The following is a 17,010-nucleotide window of genomic DNA, read 5'->3' as shown; positions in this document are numbered from 1 at the left end:
CTCCGTCCCCCAGGGGCTGAGGGCAGCGGAGCCCATCGAGGGGCTTCCTCCTGGCTGGGGGCTGTTGGTCCCTCCAGCGTTACGCAGCTCCCCCTCTGGGGGGATTTCAGTGACCAGGACTGGGCCTCGGCGCTTCAGTTCTTGCTATGCCAGTGTTCCAGTACCTAAAGGGGACCTACAGGAAAGGTGGGGAGGGACTCTTCATCAGGGAGTGTAACAGTAGGACGAGAGGTAATGGTTTTAAACTGAAAGACTGGAAATTTAGATTAGATATTAGGAAGAAATTTTTCACCGTGAGGGTGGTGAGACACTGAAACAGGTTGCCCAGAGAGGTTGTGGCTGCCCCGTCCCTGGAGGTGTTCAAGGCCTGGTTGGATGGGGCTTGGAGCCACCTGGTCGACTGGAAGGTGTCCCTGCCCATGGCAGAGGGCTTGGAACTAGATGATCTTTAAGGTCCCTTCCAACCCAAACCATTCTATAATTCTATGCCACAGGCTCCCTGAGGGGAGCTCCGTGTCAGGGCCCCCAAGGTAGGACATGGGCTGGCTGCCTCCTTCACCTGCCACATTCTTTCCACTGCTGGTTGCGCCTTGTGCTCTGGAATCTCCTCTTTGACTCAAAATTTTTCATTTCTCAGTTCCTCGAATTGCAAAAATAACCAACCAACTGTTAGCTCCACAAAACCAGACAGGACAATACCTGCCCACCCCCGCAGCCCAGCACCACACCTCTTTGAGATGGAAACGATCCTAACTGTTTTAAAGAGAAGTCCTTTCTGTGCAAATCATTGAGGAGCAGCATTTCCAAAGGCTGTTCCAGTCCAGCAGATGTCCTCTTCACCGATTTCCCCCCATCAGCAGCACCTGCTTAGGTGAAGATGATCACAGAGACAGATCTGCTAGGGGTGATCGCATGCTTTGGGCATGTATATTAATTAAAAACTATTTGTGTTATAGGAGAGTGATGGCTACTTCATTGGACTCCCTGCAGTCACCATCTTTCTGAGGAAGGACTGTCTTTCAGAGGCTGTTTGAGCCATCATCCTCCTCCCCTGCCCTGCTTCCTCCACCCCACTGTGCCGGGGGCATGCAGGGCCCTCCCAGCCCTGTGGTGCTGTGGGTCTGGGGGTCCCCAGGGCCTCTCATCCCAGAGGGATGTGGCCCCGCTCGTTCAGGGAGGATGAATTGGTCTCCAGCCATCACACTGACTCCAACGACAGTTTCAACGGAGTAGTGTTATCCTGGGGCTAGTAATGTATTGCCAGGGGATGTCACAGGGGTGATTTATTAAGAACGAGTCTTGGTTGTGGTTGTTTTGTATCCCTCTGTCTTGAAGAAAGGCGGTAGAACTATTTTCTATTAAAAAGCATATAACCGTCATTTTTGGAACTGACCTTCCCTCTGAAATCTGCTGGGGATCCCTTTGCACGACACATAACTGCTTTATTTTGCCATTTTGCTCTAACAAAACTTCACCCCGAGAATTATTTGGGTATCCAGCAGTGTAATGTAAGAAATGGAAGACCAGACCTTGAAAATGTGTGTTGTCTGTGTTCAAACTGAGTATTTTCCTTTAACACCTACATTTTATCTCTTAATTGTTTATAGATTTAGTTATCTTTGCATTTAGAAAATGTAGCAGAGGATAGGAAAGAGGTGTCTTGCAGCAAAACCGCGCATACTTTACTGAGCAACTGGGACGAGGATTTTTTACAACGTTTAAAATACCATATCAAACCATCTGCAGAAAATAATTATCCTTTATGCAGACACTTGATCTAGTCATTATCTGCAAACATTTGAGAACAGATGTCCCTCATTTGAATTATGTTTTCTTGTTGCCCTTTGTTACGAGTATTTTTGGCAGGGCATTTGAGGATGAGCTCCATCCAACTTTACTGTGGGGTGCATTGTACGAGGAGTAGGGCGTTTGGTCATATGACACACATTTTAAAGCAGTGATGACTTCTGATAGAATGAGTTTGTCATGTCAGATTAGCTGTTTTCCTCCTGATTGTATCAAGGAAAATATATGGCAACTGGCACTAGGAGAATTATTGATGCAAAAGAAACTCAGACAACAAACATCTATTTCATTAATCTTTTGTATTGTACCTTCCAATGGCACAAGGCATTTATCTATACCTCACCTAAGGTGATTATTTTATCATTTTTTTCCATTGACAAATTGACATTACACCTACTGCTTTTTTCCTTCTCCCCTCAGCCCCTGGAAACCCCAGAAGTCCCTCTGGCAGACGGAGCATTTCACATTCATCCCCAGTCAGTCAGGTCCCTGCGTGAGCAGTTCTGAAGAGCAAAAGATGTGCCAACCCAAGAGCAGTCTCCAGTGGTTGTCCTGCTACTCCCCTTCTGTTTCTAAACCCTCTAAAAAATTCATTGCAGCCATTATTTGTTTGACAATAGCAAGCCTGGCAGGCCGTGGGGCTCTTTTGTGCTAAGCCCTATGCACGTGCATAAAGAAAGGGTGCTCCTTGTTCAGCGCAACAGGCTTGCTAGACCCTGTAGGACATGAATATAAGGTGCTTAACAAGAGGGTTCTTGGCATACAGATGTGCTAGGAAGTGCAGAGGATCGGGGAGGTTTATAATGCTTGACGTTGGAGGGTTTTGCATCGACTCTTCCCTGGATTACTGTCCCGCAGCTTACTTGTGTCTAACAGGATTTAAATCACAAGATTATTGCCAGACAGTCTGGACAGAAGGGCCAGTCCACTCTGTGGGCTTGTGGGATCTGAACTGTAAGGCTTTTGGCCTGGGACGCACTGCAAGGAAAACTGCGTTCACTCACTCCTGTCCTCCTTGTTCTGCCACCCATGTCCGCCCGTGCCTGGCTGGCACAAGAGGACCCCAAAAAAGTGCATGCCCTGCTCCTCCTGGCCTCCAGGCATAGGGTGGCTTTGTTCCCAGGTGTTCCTCAGCAGCACCAGATCTTTTTGGCTGATGGGAAGCTGAGGGTGATCCCATACAGACCAGGCCACAGGAGTTGGGGCAGACAATCCTCTCACATGAGCATTTGGCAGTCGTGTAAAGCTCTGCAGAGCTCAATATAAAAGCCAAGATACAAGGCAGCACGGACCTGAGGGCTGTCCCAGTCTATCAGAGGGCTCAGCTAGGTCCCATAACCCCTGAAGAGAGACACTGCAGTACCGAGACTGCCTCAGCACTGGCTGAGAGCTGCCTTGGAATAGCAAGCCTGAAGGTTTCCTTCCTTATTTTTCCCTCCTGCGGTTCTCATGACTAGATTTGTGCAAAACAGGATGTTTGATAGCAGCGCAGACAACGTCTGTCATATATAGCTGATTTTCACATTGGCTTTTCAGTTGGCTTGCTTTGCCAGTCTGGTAATAAAGTAGTGACACAGAGGGCAAGTGGCTATGAGGAAGTAATCAAGGCACTGGTCTCTCTGCAACTCTGTCCCTTTACTGCCTCTCTTTTTATTGTCATTACCTCCTGCAGCAGGAAAAGTGCAACCCACAGGTGGGCAAATATCGTCTCTCACAGCGGAGCACTAAGGAGTGGGAGTGAACTTTGCTCCCTTACTGGCTTATTGCATCAGAAACACCCGGCCCTTCTTCACCACCTAATATTTGGTGTGGGGCCAAGTAGCCTCATGTCTGATACCTTGAAAACATCTTTGCATGTTCCCTCTTCTCTCCTTAAGTGGCTGTGGTAGTGCTGAAGGAACAGGCAAAGGAGGAAAGAAAGCATTGCTCAGGGCTGTATGAGTTTTCCTTCTCTTGATTTGGGGCAACATCATTCCCATGGAGCTTATCTTACCCTGGGCAGCTGAGAAGCCTCAGCAGGCAGAGAGAGGTGAACCCGTTTGCCTGGCTGAGATACTTCCAGTGGGTGGCAGAGAAGCAGAGCAGGTGATGGCTGCCCTGATGTACAGGGGGTGTAACATTTTTCAGCAAGCTGCAAATCTGCTGCTCAGATCTGGGTCTTCAGCAACATCAGGAGATACACCCTCACTGGGAAGACGTGGCAGATTGGTGGGCTTGGGATCAAAATCGTGTGTTTCTGAAGCTCTGAATGCGACACTGGCTCTTTAAGTCAAAAACATCCACATACTCCTTCCCTGAGACAAAACATCTTTGTCCCTGTGCATGAAACATATTACGGTTCGAATTCCTGCAGAGCCATTAGAAAAAGCAAAGTGCATGAGTCTGACAGCGTGGGCCTGCCTGCAATTCTGAATGTGATTATTAATCATGCTGGATATTAATAACAGCATCTCTTCTTGGTTGGAACATTTGATTTTTTTATAAATAAACACTGTGAGTGGTTATAAATATTGATTGCTGCCAGTAATAGTAAGAAATTTTAGATATAGTTTTGCAACAAGACAACCAATGCTGCCGAGGACCAGATTAGAAAAAAAAAGGGAATTTTGGGTCCTGAACTAACTCGGAAATATGGCTTTTATTCAGATGTCTGAGAGGGCTGAAGCTTCAGGGAGGAGGGCTGAAAAAATCTGTCCTTGGGGGGAGTCTGCATTTCCAGGGATGCTGAACAAAATTCAGTCTCTCTCTCCTAGTCACAGAAGAATAAGAAGTATTAGGCATTTCCTCTTTCAGACAACAACTTATGAGTGGATGTTGAAGCACGAGACTGGTGGTGACTGGGTTTTATTTTTCCCCTCACTAATTAGGTATTACTGAGCAATGCCTCCCTCACGCCTCAGCTTCCACATCTGGAAAATGAAAGAAACACTTCCTTCTGCATCAAAAGTCTTGTGAGAGCCGATGTGTAAATGTTCGGAAGCCTTCATTGCTTAGGAGTGGTCTAAATCAGGTGGATTTCTCTGTTCTCCCAAGGAGGGAATACAAAAATTATGGTACAGTGAATTGAATAATAGCCAAGAGGGTTTTAGTTTCAGCTGGGAAGCTTAGGAAATGCTGGTGGCCACCCATGGGGTCAATATGCCTAGGCTGACCTGCATGTGTCAGAGACCTCTCTAAGACGGATGAGTGTGGGTTTTCTTCTGTCCCAGCGCTGGCGATACCACATTGTTGTGGACAGGCTGTAACCAAACCCATGCTCTTATTTGCCTGACCAGCACTGGCCAATTTGAATGGCCCCTCAGAAAGGGGAAGCAGGAGCCACACACCACCTCCCTCGTAGCTTGCTGTAGTTGGTGCTGTGTTTCCTTACTGATAAACTCTTCACCAAGCGTATCTTATCCTACTGCCTGTGTCAGGGCAGAGAAAAGGGTACAGGGTGAGAAAAAGGAGATATACTTTTAAGTCTAGAGAGGGATATCTTCTCAATGTGGTTGGCTTACAGGCTAACTGCAAACAAAAGGTGTTGCAAGTAAGCCAGGACTTGCCCATCCCCACTGGTTTTGCAGGAAGACGGAGACAGTGCCGGAAATTGTTTGCATTATTTTCCTAATGCTGTATCTCTCTCCCAGATGGCAAAACTCCCCCTAGGCCTCCACCTCGAAAAAAAAACAGCAGGCAGCAAAGAGCCTGTAAGTCTGTTTTTCAGTCCTGGATGCTTTTAACCAGTCCTTGATGTTATTTGTAAAGGCAAAGAACAACTTTCTGGCATGTCTTTCCGTCTGGTACAACTACACATAAAGCAGTTCACCATGTAGCCTCTGAAGTGACCTCAGAGCCTGTGCCACGTCTGCCACCAGGAGACAGGCAGCCCATCTGCACATGCACGAGGTGCTTCTCATGCAGGCCAGAGTTTGCCCCCCACAGCCGTATGTCCAAATGGAAGCAGCCCTGGATTTGCAAGCCATGGGGTGACGGTGAGACTCATGTACCAGGATCATACCCATGGGTTTGCTTTGCAGCTCCTGTGCAGAGCAAGCTGTGAGCCCTCAGCCTGCTCACATAACGTGGGGGAGAGCAAGCAGTGGGCTGGATCCAGCCAGTCGATCTGTGCCTCCGCTGCTGCTGAGGTCATGGAGTGGGACAGGGGCTCAGCATCCCACTGGCACCGTCCAGCCCGGCTCAGGATTGGTGCCTGCGGTACAAATGCGGTCTCCAATGGCTGCATTAAAGTGTTCCCAGCCCCCACCGATTACAAAGGGTGCCTAACAGAACAGGAGTCTGTTTGTCTGCCCCGCTCTGCACAAACAGTTGCTTCTGTAAATACATCTCACATGAGCAATTAGCCCTGACAATAAAGAGGTCCCATCTCTGCCGAGCGGTTCGGGGAAGCTGCTCTTTCACCAGGCACCAAGGACAAGCTCAAACAGCTAGCTCTCCCCACGCACCTGCCTTCCCAGGAAGACCACAGGTCTGGGTCTTCAAAGCATCCCTTCCTTTCTCCTCAAGCCGTGTCGGCTTGGACTCAGTGCCTTGGTGCGACATGGGTGACGCCACTGTTCTCAAACCAGCCTCCGGATGATAACTGAGCGCTGAGCAGCGTGGGGCTGTGCACAGAAGGGGCACACATTGCTCTTCAGCTCCTGTGACACCCTGGGGGCAGGGAGAAGTTATTTTAAGGGCGCAGGAAAGATTATGCTATGAAATTGAAGCTGGCTTCCACCGTGCTTGGAAACTACCCAGCCTAGCTCAGCGGCCATTCTTACCACTGACTAAATGCAATTGTAATTATTTCCCCTGTCTCTCCTTCCTCACCTCACTAGCATTTTTCTCCTCTTTCATCTTGCACAATTAAAACCTCAAACCAACCCAGGAAAAGCACTAATCAATTATTATTCATGCATACTTGCAATGTCAGGTAGAGGCCTCAGCTGGACAGCAGGGCTGCCCGTGCCAGGCTCTGGTCATTGCAAAAAAAACACAAAGAGAATTATTAATACCAAAGCCCTGGAAGTCCTGGCCCCACATCTGGAGGGGAGAAGTCAAATGTGATGAGCACATCACAAGCAGCGTGCCTCAGTGCACAAGCCTCTTCTCCGTACAGTGTACTCTGTGCTAAAAAAAAGGGGGAAGAGGCAGGGCAATGTGGAGGGGACACAATCACCCCTGAGTGTCAGGCAGCCTGCTGCCTACTTTCTGGACTGCCCAAGGAGGGCAAATCCTGTGTCCCACATTGTTGTCGTGGAGGGAAAGGGAGCTTTCAGTAACGCTGCTGCTTTCTTTTATTTCTGGCCCTGCCGCATGAACTCAGTTCATGTTCTCTAAATCTTTCCAGCAGTGAAAACACCTTTCTCTCTTTCTTTCTTTTTTTTTCTTTTCTTTTTTTTTATAGGGGATAAGAATTGAGGCTGAAGTGCTCCTGTGCTGCTCTCACTTGCTCCTACGCTGGTATCACTGGAGGCAGCTGCAAGATCACCAGTCTTGAAAGTCTTGTGCGAAAAAGAAAAAATGGTGACACAGGTGCTTGTTAATGTATTTTGGAATAGCAGAAACCCCGAATTTGCTTTACATTGCTAACACCTATGCTAGAAAAATCTCTTTTATTTTGCCATATTTGGAACTGGGCAATAAAGCTCTATTCCTTGCCAGCGAGGTGGAGCAAGACGCCACTGTGATCCCTGGTGCCAGCTTGCTGTCCTGCGGGCTTCACATCCCAAGAAGACTCAATGGCACCATCTGATGGCCATAAGAAAAGCAAGCAGTAAAAGCTGTTTGCTCCTGGAGGTGGAGTTGCAGGGGAAGATTCATGTGAAAACTATTCCCAACCAGTAACACGGTTTCGAGCTAGGCACAGATGGGGTAGTGGTCTTGCTGGAGAGAAAAGGAGGCTTTGGGAGGGGGTCGGGAGTGTTGAGAGGTGGACTTGTTTGCTCTGTGTGGTGGGAACCCTCTCCCCTTCCTCACTTGGCTCCTGGAGCACCTCTGGAGCAGGTACATGGGAAAGACAGATGAGCAACAGACAACTTGCAGGGTGCAACTGGGAAAAAATGTAGTGTGCTGATGAGGCTCCCCTAAACCAGCTCAGGGCAGAGTGCACAGTGCCAGAACTGGTGTGCTGGTAGAAACAAAGAACCCCTGCCAACACAGCCTGGAGACGGGCGCGCTGAGCTTCTGCTGGGGCTGCTGAAGAACGCATGAGTGGCCACATGAGGCTCTGTTGATGTAGACCAATGAGGATTCTTTTGGTAAGTGGCATTTCATTGATTTTTTTTCTGTGTATAGGTAGTGTTGATTTCTCTAGCAAACACTGTAAACGAAGGTCAGGTCTATTCCTTATCTACTTTGCAGCATTAGCAATGGGAGGTGACCTGTCCTCTTTCTTCTCTGACTCTGACGACCGCAAGGGCAGTAAGTGCACAGAGTCAGCTAAATTCTGGCCCCTGCTTATGGTAACGTGCTGCTACATGAAATCCAGGAGGGTAGGGTGAGGGTCAGAAAGCTTTGCCCAGGGCAATTTCCTCAGATGCGTGGGGATCAAATGGTGCCATGACTGGATCATCACCTAAAAAAATGCCAGTGGTTGTTACCATAGATCCATTATTCATGTGCATGAAACCAGCTGAAACAACTCCTTGGAGTTTGAAGACATGGTGTCATGAAGACATGGTGGTATGGAAGGGCACCCATTGGTCCTTTCATGAGATCAGGCCTCTGCTACAAGGTGTGTGTCCCATCTACAAACCGGGGCTGCATGAACAGTTTTTAAAGGAAGAGACAAAACCCCCTGTGCTGGACACACCAGGACTCTGGATGAGTGTGGAGGTCTCCTCAGGGTATCCACAGGCTTCAAGGCTCTGTTGTCCACAAACCCACTCAAAAATGAGAGACTTCTGCCTGCTAGCCCTAACCCGCCTTCAGGGAAATACACAGCCACCATCAAAACCCCTCTTTGGAGGAGCTCTGTGAAGGCTGCTGTAGCAAGACATGTGTTTTCCTCTCTGTTCTGATGGCCGCTTCTTCCCATGGGCTGCCAGACTCAGAGTTTGCCTGGTCAGAGCGCCAGGCGGTTGTTTGTCTGCCTGTCTCTTCATCTGGCTGTTGTCAAAGGCAAGTCTGCCTCCTGGGTGGAGCTGATAGATGCAAGGGAGGGCTTGATCCCGGTCTGCTTCTGGCAGACAGCACTAGCACTAATGTTTGCAATGGCTCATTAGTCATTTATGAAGTGTACCCAGGCACCCGAAAGTCTTCGTGCAAATACGGGGGGAGCGAGGGAGCCCATTTTATAAGGAGCCAGGCAGCGAGTTGTTTGCTTCATACCTAGGAAAGGAGCCCAGAGCAGATGACGTGGTTTCTGCCTGTAGCTCCACCAGTCTTTTGACTCCCCAGCTGCCCAGCGTTGTTCCTCACCCTGCCACCTGTTTTCTCGGGCAAGGTGGGCCTGAATAGATGGGAGAAGCAGCCCAAGGGGTGCAGGATTGTGCTTCACGGATAGCAGGATGCTGCTGAGTTGATCATTACCATAACTGAGTGCTCCCCAGCAGACTAACAGGCTTATCTGCTTGTGCCACCAGGGTAAGTTCACACAGAGATGCAGTTACCTGTTTACAGGTTGGCACAAGTCATGCTGACAGCTCTGCAAGTGTGGGAGAGAGAGAAGACACTGCTGTGGGCACAAGGCCCTTCAAACAGTCCATGCCATGGATGAGCAGAGACCAGGTAGGCCTGGTTCCCATGCAAAGCACCAGGCTTTCCCTCCCTTAACCTGCAACCCTAACCTGGAGGAAAAGTCCTCCCTTCCTCCACTGAGGAAGATGGAGAGAATGAATAAAGTGCAGTCAGCCACAGCAAACAGGTGGTGCTGGCCAGGCTAACCCCCCCATCCTTCTCACCGCGGTCCCACTTGCTTTTCCCTTAACTCCCAGCTCCAAGGTCCCTCAGACAAACATTCCTGGAGGCTGTGGAGGAGAGACAAGGAGAGGAGAGACAAAAAGGTTTCCTGAAACCAAAGCCCCAAGAGGGATGCATAAGAGGCATGGATCAATATCTGCGCTTCCGAGAGCCTCCAGACTCCCTGAATCAGCTATAATAGAGGGGTGAGCTCATTGCTAATGGCTCTGGTGGGTGCAAGAGCCAAGGGCAGCCAGTCTGTATTGGAGAAAGGCTTGATATCATCTCTTTGGCTCTGGCAGCAGTGCTGCCTGGTGCAGGTGGCAGCAGGAGGATCCTTTTTCATTAATTCTCTGTGCATGGACTCTTTTTTTGGTGAGGAGGGGGATCAAGGCTTGTCTTTGGCTGGGTACTACCGAATATGCAGTGGAGCTGGCGAAACCACAGAGGTTATCTGAGCTAGATGACTCCTTGCAGTAATCCAGGTTATCTTGCTGGCTGTGTCCCCTTTAATCCACTCTGATATAAAAATACCCCAAAGAAGGAGGCTTCCCCTACCTGAGGAGGTTATTCTGCTTCCTAAGAGATCTCTGTACTCCACCATCAGAAGTCCATCAGGCACCTGAGCTTCAGATATTCCTGTTGGCTGCCTGCTCCTGCTTTGCCTGGCGGGGTTTGCCTCCCCTGTGCCAGCCTTGTGCCCAGTGCTGCAGCATGGGGAGCCAGGGGAGCATGGCGTACAGGATTTGCAGAGGAATAGTGAATTTTCCTTTTTTTTTTTTTTTCCCTCAGGAAAAAATAGCAACTAAGAAAACTCTTCAGAGCCGAAAGCACTTCAGGAACCCTGCGTGACCCAGGGGACTGAGGCCTAAGGGGGGAGAGGGGAGGGTAGAAAGTTTGCAGTCCTCTGAATGCATCCCACTGTGCTGTTCCAGTGACATTAGGGCCTCAGCTACGGCCCCCACAGGCACGCTTAATCAACCTGTGCCTTCAACCTGAAGGAAATTGCTCTTCTCCTGTCTCTGACTTGTCCGTACCCACTGTGCCCCCTTCTCAGCACAGCACTCAGAGCTGAATCCATGGCTCTCTTGGCTCACCCCACAGCAGGGATAAAGCGGCACAAAGCCCTGGGTACCTGGGCATTTTCTCAGGGGCCACATGACCAAAATATCCTGGTCATCTGTGACAGTCTGCCCCAGAAGTTTGTAGCCAGTGAGAGGCAGGCATGCCAGGTGCTTGCGGGGAGCACCTCCTGCACGTCCTGGCCCTTGTCCCTAATGGATGGCCTGTGCAGCAATTAACGGGGAAAGCAGGGCAAGGGAGAGGCAGCCCTGGCAGCACGTCGACTTTATGATGTACTTTTGCTTGGCATCAGCAAGGTCTGAGGAGTGTCTCTGATGGGGGAAGGCTAATGCTCCCTGGCTGGAGACGAGGCCGTCTGGTCCTTGCTTGGGGCACCACCAAGTCTGCTGAGCAGCGACTGTGTGGAGGCTCCCTTGGCCTGAATGCAGGCGCTTCGTCACTCTGCTGTGCCTGGGGGATGCCGGGGCAAAGACGAAGCCAAGCCTTGAAGCCAGGCTGAAGGAAGCAGCATCCCTGCACATCCTGAAGTGATGGTCTGAGCCAGAGTATTGCTGCAGAGTTTCTCTGAGCTCCTGGTGTTGGGGACTGTGCACGTGGGTCACAAATGGGACACACAGTCTGGAAGGCAGTGGGGTCCTGTCACTGACCTCTCTTGCTGATGAAGAGGACAGGCTGCGATGTCAGTAAGGGATTTTTGGGGTGCAGAGCAGGGTCTCCTAAAAGTGTAGAGGACTATAGCATCTTGTACAGCCATCTGTCAGCAGCCCAACACTTGGTGCCTTGAGTTTGCCAATGCCCCAACCCAAACACAGTCTCCAGTGGCTTTAGAGATGTGAAAGACTTGAACCACAGGGTTCAGGTGAATGAAGCAGGACAGATGTGGCTCTTCGGAGCACATGGAGCCCTTCCTTTCCCCGGTACCATGTGTGGCCAGTGTGCTGGAGATAAGATGGGAGCTGGACACTGTGGACACCAGAGCCAATGTGTCCCTCCCAGCCAGGCTGCAGGAGGGCAGGTTGCTTGCAGAGACATTGAGCCAGCATGGCCTTGCTGTTATGCAGTAATTGGCACCTGTAGAGTGCAAAAGATTTCAAAGCTGAAGCATAGAGGTGGGCACCTGCCCTTCCTCATGTCACACAGCATGGTGCAGCCAGAGCCAGGCTGAGGGCTTTTGTTGCACCGTGGGCTATTGCCTTGCAGACAGCTTTGCCCTCCAGACTTTTATCCTGCATCTGTCCATCATAGTGTGTGAACAGCTGCTGGCCTTCATCTCTCCCTCCTTCTCCTCTGTCTCCTCCTCCTCCTCCTCCTCCTCGTACCAAATGCCTGCAGTGGTGCTTCAGCATGCTTGCAAAACGGGGTTTGTCGAGCACCGAGCATCGCCCCGAGCGCTCCTGAAGGAAATGAATGAGGGTAAAGTTCCTTTCCCATCGCCTGGTGTTGCACAGACAAATTTCGGTGGTTTACAGAACTCTCGAGCTGCCGGGAGCTGCCACTAGAGGTAGCTCGTATGCCTTGCTGCAGGCCGGGTCCTGCCAGGGCTGTGGGGTGCTGCGGGGCCAGGGCACGGCTTTTGCTCGAGGTACAGGTCGAGGATTTCCTTCCAGCCCTGCTCAGAGCCCGGCTTTGAGGCAGGTGCCAGGGAAAGGTGTCCTACAAACCTCTGGTTTGGGCCACTGATGGCCCGTTGCCTCCTCTGGCACAGCTTGGCTTTGCTGTGCCCTCAATTCCCGGACTTGCCACCAGACGCTTGGCAGCTGTTGGCAGTGTGATGGATGCCATGGGGCGGCAGTAGGGTCTGCGAGGCAAGAGCAAGCCTTGAAGATGGGTCCTGCTCTCCATTGGCCATCATTCCCAGCCAGATGGCTCCACAGGTCGACATTGAGGGGAGGTCACTGGGATGGAGGGAGCACAAAAATATGCGTTTACCAGGGCATGCAGGGTCTTCATTTCCAGCCTGCAGGTGAATGTCCAGGCTCCCACTTCCCCCTGTCCTGCATGCCTGGCTGCTATCAGCCTTGGCTGAGTTGCAGAGCTGGAGACACCATCTCCTCTGAGGTGTGAGCCCCTGGCTCTCCTGTGCAGGGCTTTGCAGAGAGACACTGGGGGCCTGCTCGTCCCAGATGGATGGAGAGGTTCCCCCTGCGTTAGCGGTGCAGGATCAGGCCATTGGCATATGTTATGTAGAGACCCAGGGCAGGGTGGTCAGGAGAAGCACACCAGCCACAGCCCAAATCCAAACTAGCTGCCTGCTTCCATGTGGGGTGGATCTATTTGCACCCAACATACGTCTCTGCAGGACACAAACCAGACCTGGCTTGGGGTACCCCAGACATGCCCCAGCGCAGGGGCTGTGTCTGCTCTCAGGTAGCCCTCCTGGTGCTGCCAAGGCTGAAGCATCTTGGGCTGGAGTAACAGGCCTCCTGATGACGGGAGGGTTGAAGAGTGATGCCATGAAGTGGCAGGGTTGGAAGTGCTGGAAGAAGAGCCTGAAGAACAGCAAAAGAGGGGGACTACAGGGATGAAGCAGCAGCTGAAGAAGGAAACGCCATCCCAATACACCTCCTGCAGATGTGCTGCCAGCGCCGTGCTTGCTGCATCCTGAACGACTGTCCCCATGGCAGTGGGGCAGGCACAGGAGCCACGTCCTCCCCCAGCAGTGGCAGTGCTGGCACGGCAGCGCCTTACAGACACAGATGTTCACCCGTCAGGATGCAGTTCTGTTCCCAGCATGACTGTCTGTGACTCAGAGGGTGCCCCAGGGGAGCAAACCAGATGGGGAAGATGGTGCCTTTTTGTTGTTTGGAAATGGAGCCACTTTTTAACATGGAGGCCTGCTTTAATTCACCAAGGTGTTTTGCAGACACCGCAGCACCCACTGGGCAATGAGACACTCTGTGAAGAGGAAGGAGGGTTGCAATTAATGTGGGCTGTGAGCGAGACGGGAGCAGCTGGGTCATGATGTAGGCATCTGAGGGGCCAGCTGGATTTGGGCACAGCCAGATCCACGCTGGCATCCAACATGGATGGTTTCTGGAGGAGAGAATTTTTGTTTGCATGCTTACTCTGGTGCCATGAAATGCGATTTTGGGAAACATTTTCTTTTGCCCTGCTCCTGCCCACACAGCTCCCTCCTAGCAGGGCAGTGAGCAGGAGCAATACCGAGGGGCTGCCAGCATGATTGATGAGGGTTGCAGCATTTTGGGTCGGGGCACACATATTTAGTGGTAAATCCACAGCAGGATAATTACCTCTCTTTGTGGATGCAAGCTTTATTAAAAAGAAATAAATAAAACATCTTTAAAGGAGAGGCAAGAGAGAGACACAAACCCCATCCTTGGGGCAATGCAGACGGATGAGTAATGGGGCCCTTTGAGTAAGTGCCTGTCCGGCCAGCTCTGAGTCACTGAGCAAACAGCACCAGCCTGGAGCCGGCGGCAGGGCTATTCTTAGCCACTCAGCCATCAGGAGATGCTGCTGAGGGAGAGGAGGCAGGTTAAAGAGTGTCAGCAGGGAAAAACATTTGCTTTCCAACTAAAAAGCCCCAAGAGCCAACCTGAGGCTCAGTTGCAGTAACCCAGCCTGGAGATGGCAAGCGTGAGGATGAGGAGGGTGGCTGCTACTGTGCTGGAAGGCTCAGGTTGATTTACTCAGGGAGATGGAGGGAGGGGAAAGGCATCTGGGGCGATGGGCGCTCCTTGGCCATGCACATTGGATGGAGGGACATGGAGGTTCCCCAGTCCCAGGGACAGCAGATGACACAGACCGAGCATCACCCTCACCTGCCCCCTGAAGCATCCCTTCCCACACACCCCACAGGGTCCCATTTTGAGCTTCCCAAGAGCAACCTCCCCTGAGGCAGCCTGACGTCCCTGCTGTGGCCAGGGTTGCATCAGCAGGGAAGGGAGGTGGCAGAGAGGTACCGCGAAGGCCTGGGCTCGGTTGCACTTGGGCTCTTTCTAAATAAAGCTTCTCCGGTCATACTGGCTCGAGCTGCTGGCTCAGCCCAGAAGCCTGGAAAACTAAATTACATCATCTGGGTACTGCCGACAGACAGTATTTCCACTCAGACATGAAGTGCACAGGTTTCAGCTGAAGACAAGAGTGTGGACGGGGAGCATTGCTATTTTTAGTGAACCCCCTAAAACTGACCTTTCTCCCTGCTAAGGACCCGGGCAGGCAGTTTACCCTCATTTCGGTCTCTGCTTTCACCGAGGGCTTCCCAAAACAGCCCCTCAGTGGCCCAGGTGGGACCCCATGCCACAGGAGGGACCCCAGCATCACCTCAGGTCTCTAAGCCAGTCTTGCTCCAACACTGTCTGGCTGGGACAAGCCCAAGTACCAGCCCATCGGCTCCTTTCCCCTGTGCTGACATTGTCGCAAGGGCCACAGCGATGGGGGCTGCTTTCCCAGTGGCTGAGGGCTGGTGGGGTCAACCACACATAGCAGTAGGTCTGGAGCTGTGATTCGAGGAGCGGGGGTCACAGGTGGGAATTGTAGGACTCACCGCAGCAGTGCTCCAAACCAATATACTCATGAGCTTTGTTTGCATCTGAGACCGGGGTACTGCCACTGAGAGCAGGGTATCTCATTGCCTTGTGGAGTGACATTGTGGAGAAGAAGGAAAGCAGTGATACAAGGCATCCATATCCCTCTGGGATGTGTCATCCCACAGGTGGTCTGCAAGGGAACCAGAATTACCCTATCAATTGGGGAATAATAGCCTAGTGGCACAGGAGCAGGATTGGAGGCAGGATTTCCCTGCTCGTTCGGCTCCAACTCTGCCTTCTTGGTGGCCTTTGGCAAATAACCTGTTGTCTTTGCTCCAGGTTTCCTATTTGTACAAGCTGGGGTGAGTGGGATTCTCCTCTGATTTACAGAGCTCTCTGGATTTGGTAGAGCTGATCCCCATTTGCAGGGGTACATGGGAAAGGAAAAATCAAGCCCAATAACAATAATTACTTTTCTCCTTCCCATGGGTGTTGTAAGAATTAGCTCATGTTTAGCAAAACTCCCTGTAAGTGCTAAACATTATTAATGTCTTGGATTGCTCCAGGAGTGAATGTGGCTTTCCAGGGAGTGACAGGGTTTTTCCCTTTGCTGGCATGGAGCTGCAACAAAGTCGTCACAGCCTAAGGTAAGCAGCATCCTCTATCTCTTAGGCTCAGGGTGTAGGGCAGTGTCTGCAGCACAAGAGCAGTCCTCACCTCGCTTTCCATCAGTGCTGGTGGGGTGAAGCCCATCCCTTGCATTGATACACAACCAACAGGGCTCTGGAGGAACAGGCATCCCACGCAGGGTCTCAGAGAGCAGTGCCCTAATGAGGGCTCATCTCACTGATGTGGCAAATGGCATCTCCCAGACACATAATGAGGCAGAGTTGAGCCAGGGGGTACCACCAGGAGCAGTAAGGAACACGGCTGTGGCATTGCCTGAGGTCCACCCAGCAGCTGGGGCCCAAGACCAGGTCACAGCCATGGCACGGCTTGGGGTATAGGTTTGAGTGTCCTCTCTCGAGCAGGGGTGCATAGGTGGGGGTCAATTCATGTCCCTAGGTGCCCTTAGGGTCCTGACACACAGCATCTCTGTGCACCAGGAGTATTTACACTCCTGCAAAGTGTGGAAAAGCAATGGTGGAAAGCCTGCGGGAGATGATAAATTCTCTTTTCCAGGCTCCAATACTGGAAAAAGGTCCCAAGTCCTCCCAGGAGAGGAAACCAGCTTGTGGCTGTCTCAGCCCCTGCCCAACTGCTCCAGCAAATGTCCCTCCTGGGGACCCCCCAACTCTCTGGGCAGGAGTACAGGGTACAGCGGGCCAAAGCTCTTTCAGCAGCCGGACCCTGCTGCCCTGGCTCTCCAAGCCCTGCAGAGAGAGGGCTGACTTTTTGTGACCCCTTCTCCCCACGCTGACTCAGCCATGCCCCCGCAGTGGGTGGCCGCAGCCTGGGGTGGGACGGCGCGAAGGTAGAGGCAGTACGGACTGGCAAGCTTTCAAAGAGGCCACAAGCTAAATAAATAGCCAGCAGCCTATTTCAGTGGCTGCTATATTTAGCTCAAGGAACATTTATTTATAGGCTTGGCAGCCATTCTGAGTCAATAAAAGCCCGAGAGCTGGAAAAAGGACGTTCCTGGGTTTCTCGTTGCAATAATGGTTTCTGCCCTGCAAACCATGAGGAGCGGGAGGAGAGGCAGCCTCGGCCCCGGGGCAGGGGGAGGAAGCTGTGCCGGGTGTGCACC

The sequence above is a fragment of the Chroicocephalus ridibundus genome, chromosome 4, assembly GCF_963924245.1.
Source record: "Chroicocephalus ridibundus chromosome 4, bChrRid1.1, whole genome shotgun sequence".
In the NCBI taxonomy this organism is placed as follows: domain Eukaryota; kingdom Metazoa; phylum Chordata; class Aves; order Charadriiformes; family Laridae; genus Chroicocephalus; species Chroicocephalus ridibundus.
The sequence above is the reverse complement of the archived record's forward strand: the minus strand, read 5'-3'. Positions refer to the sequence as shown.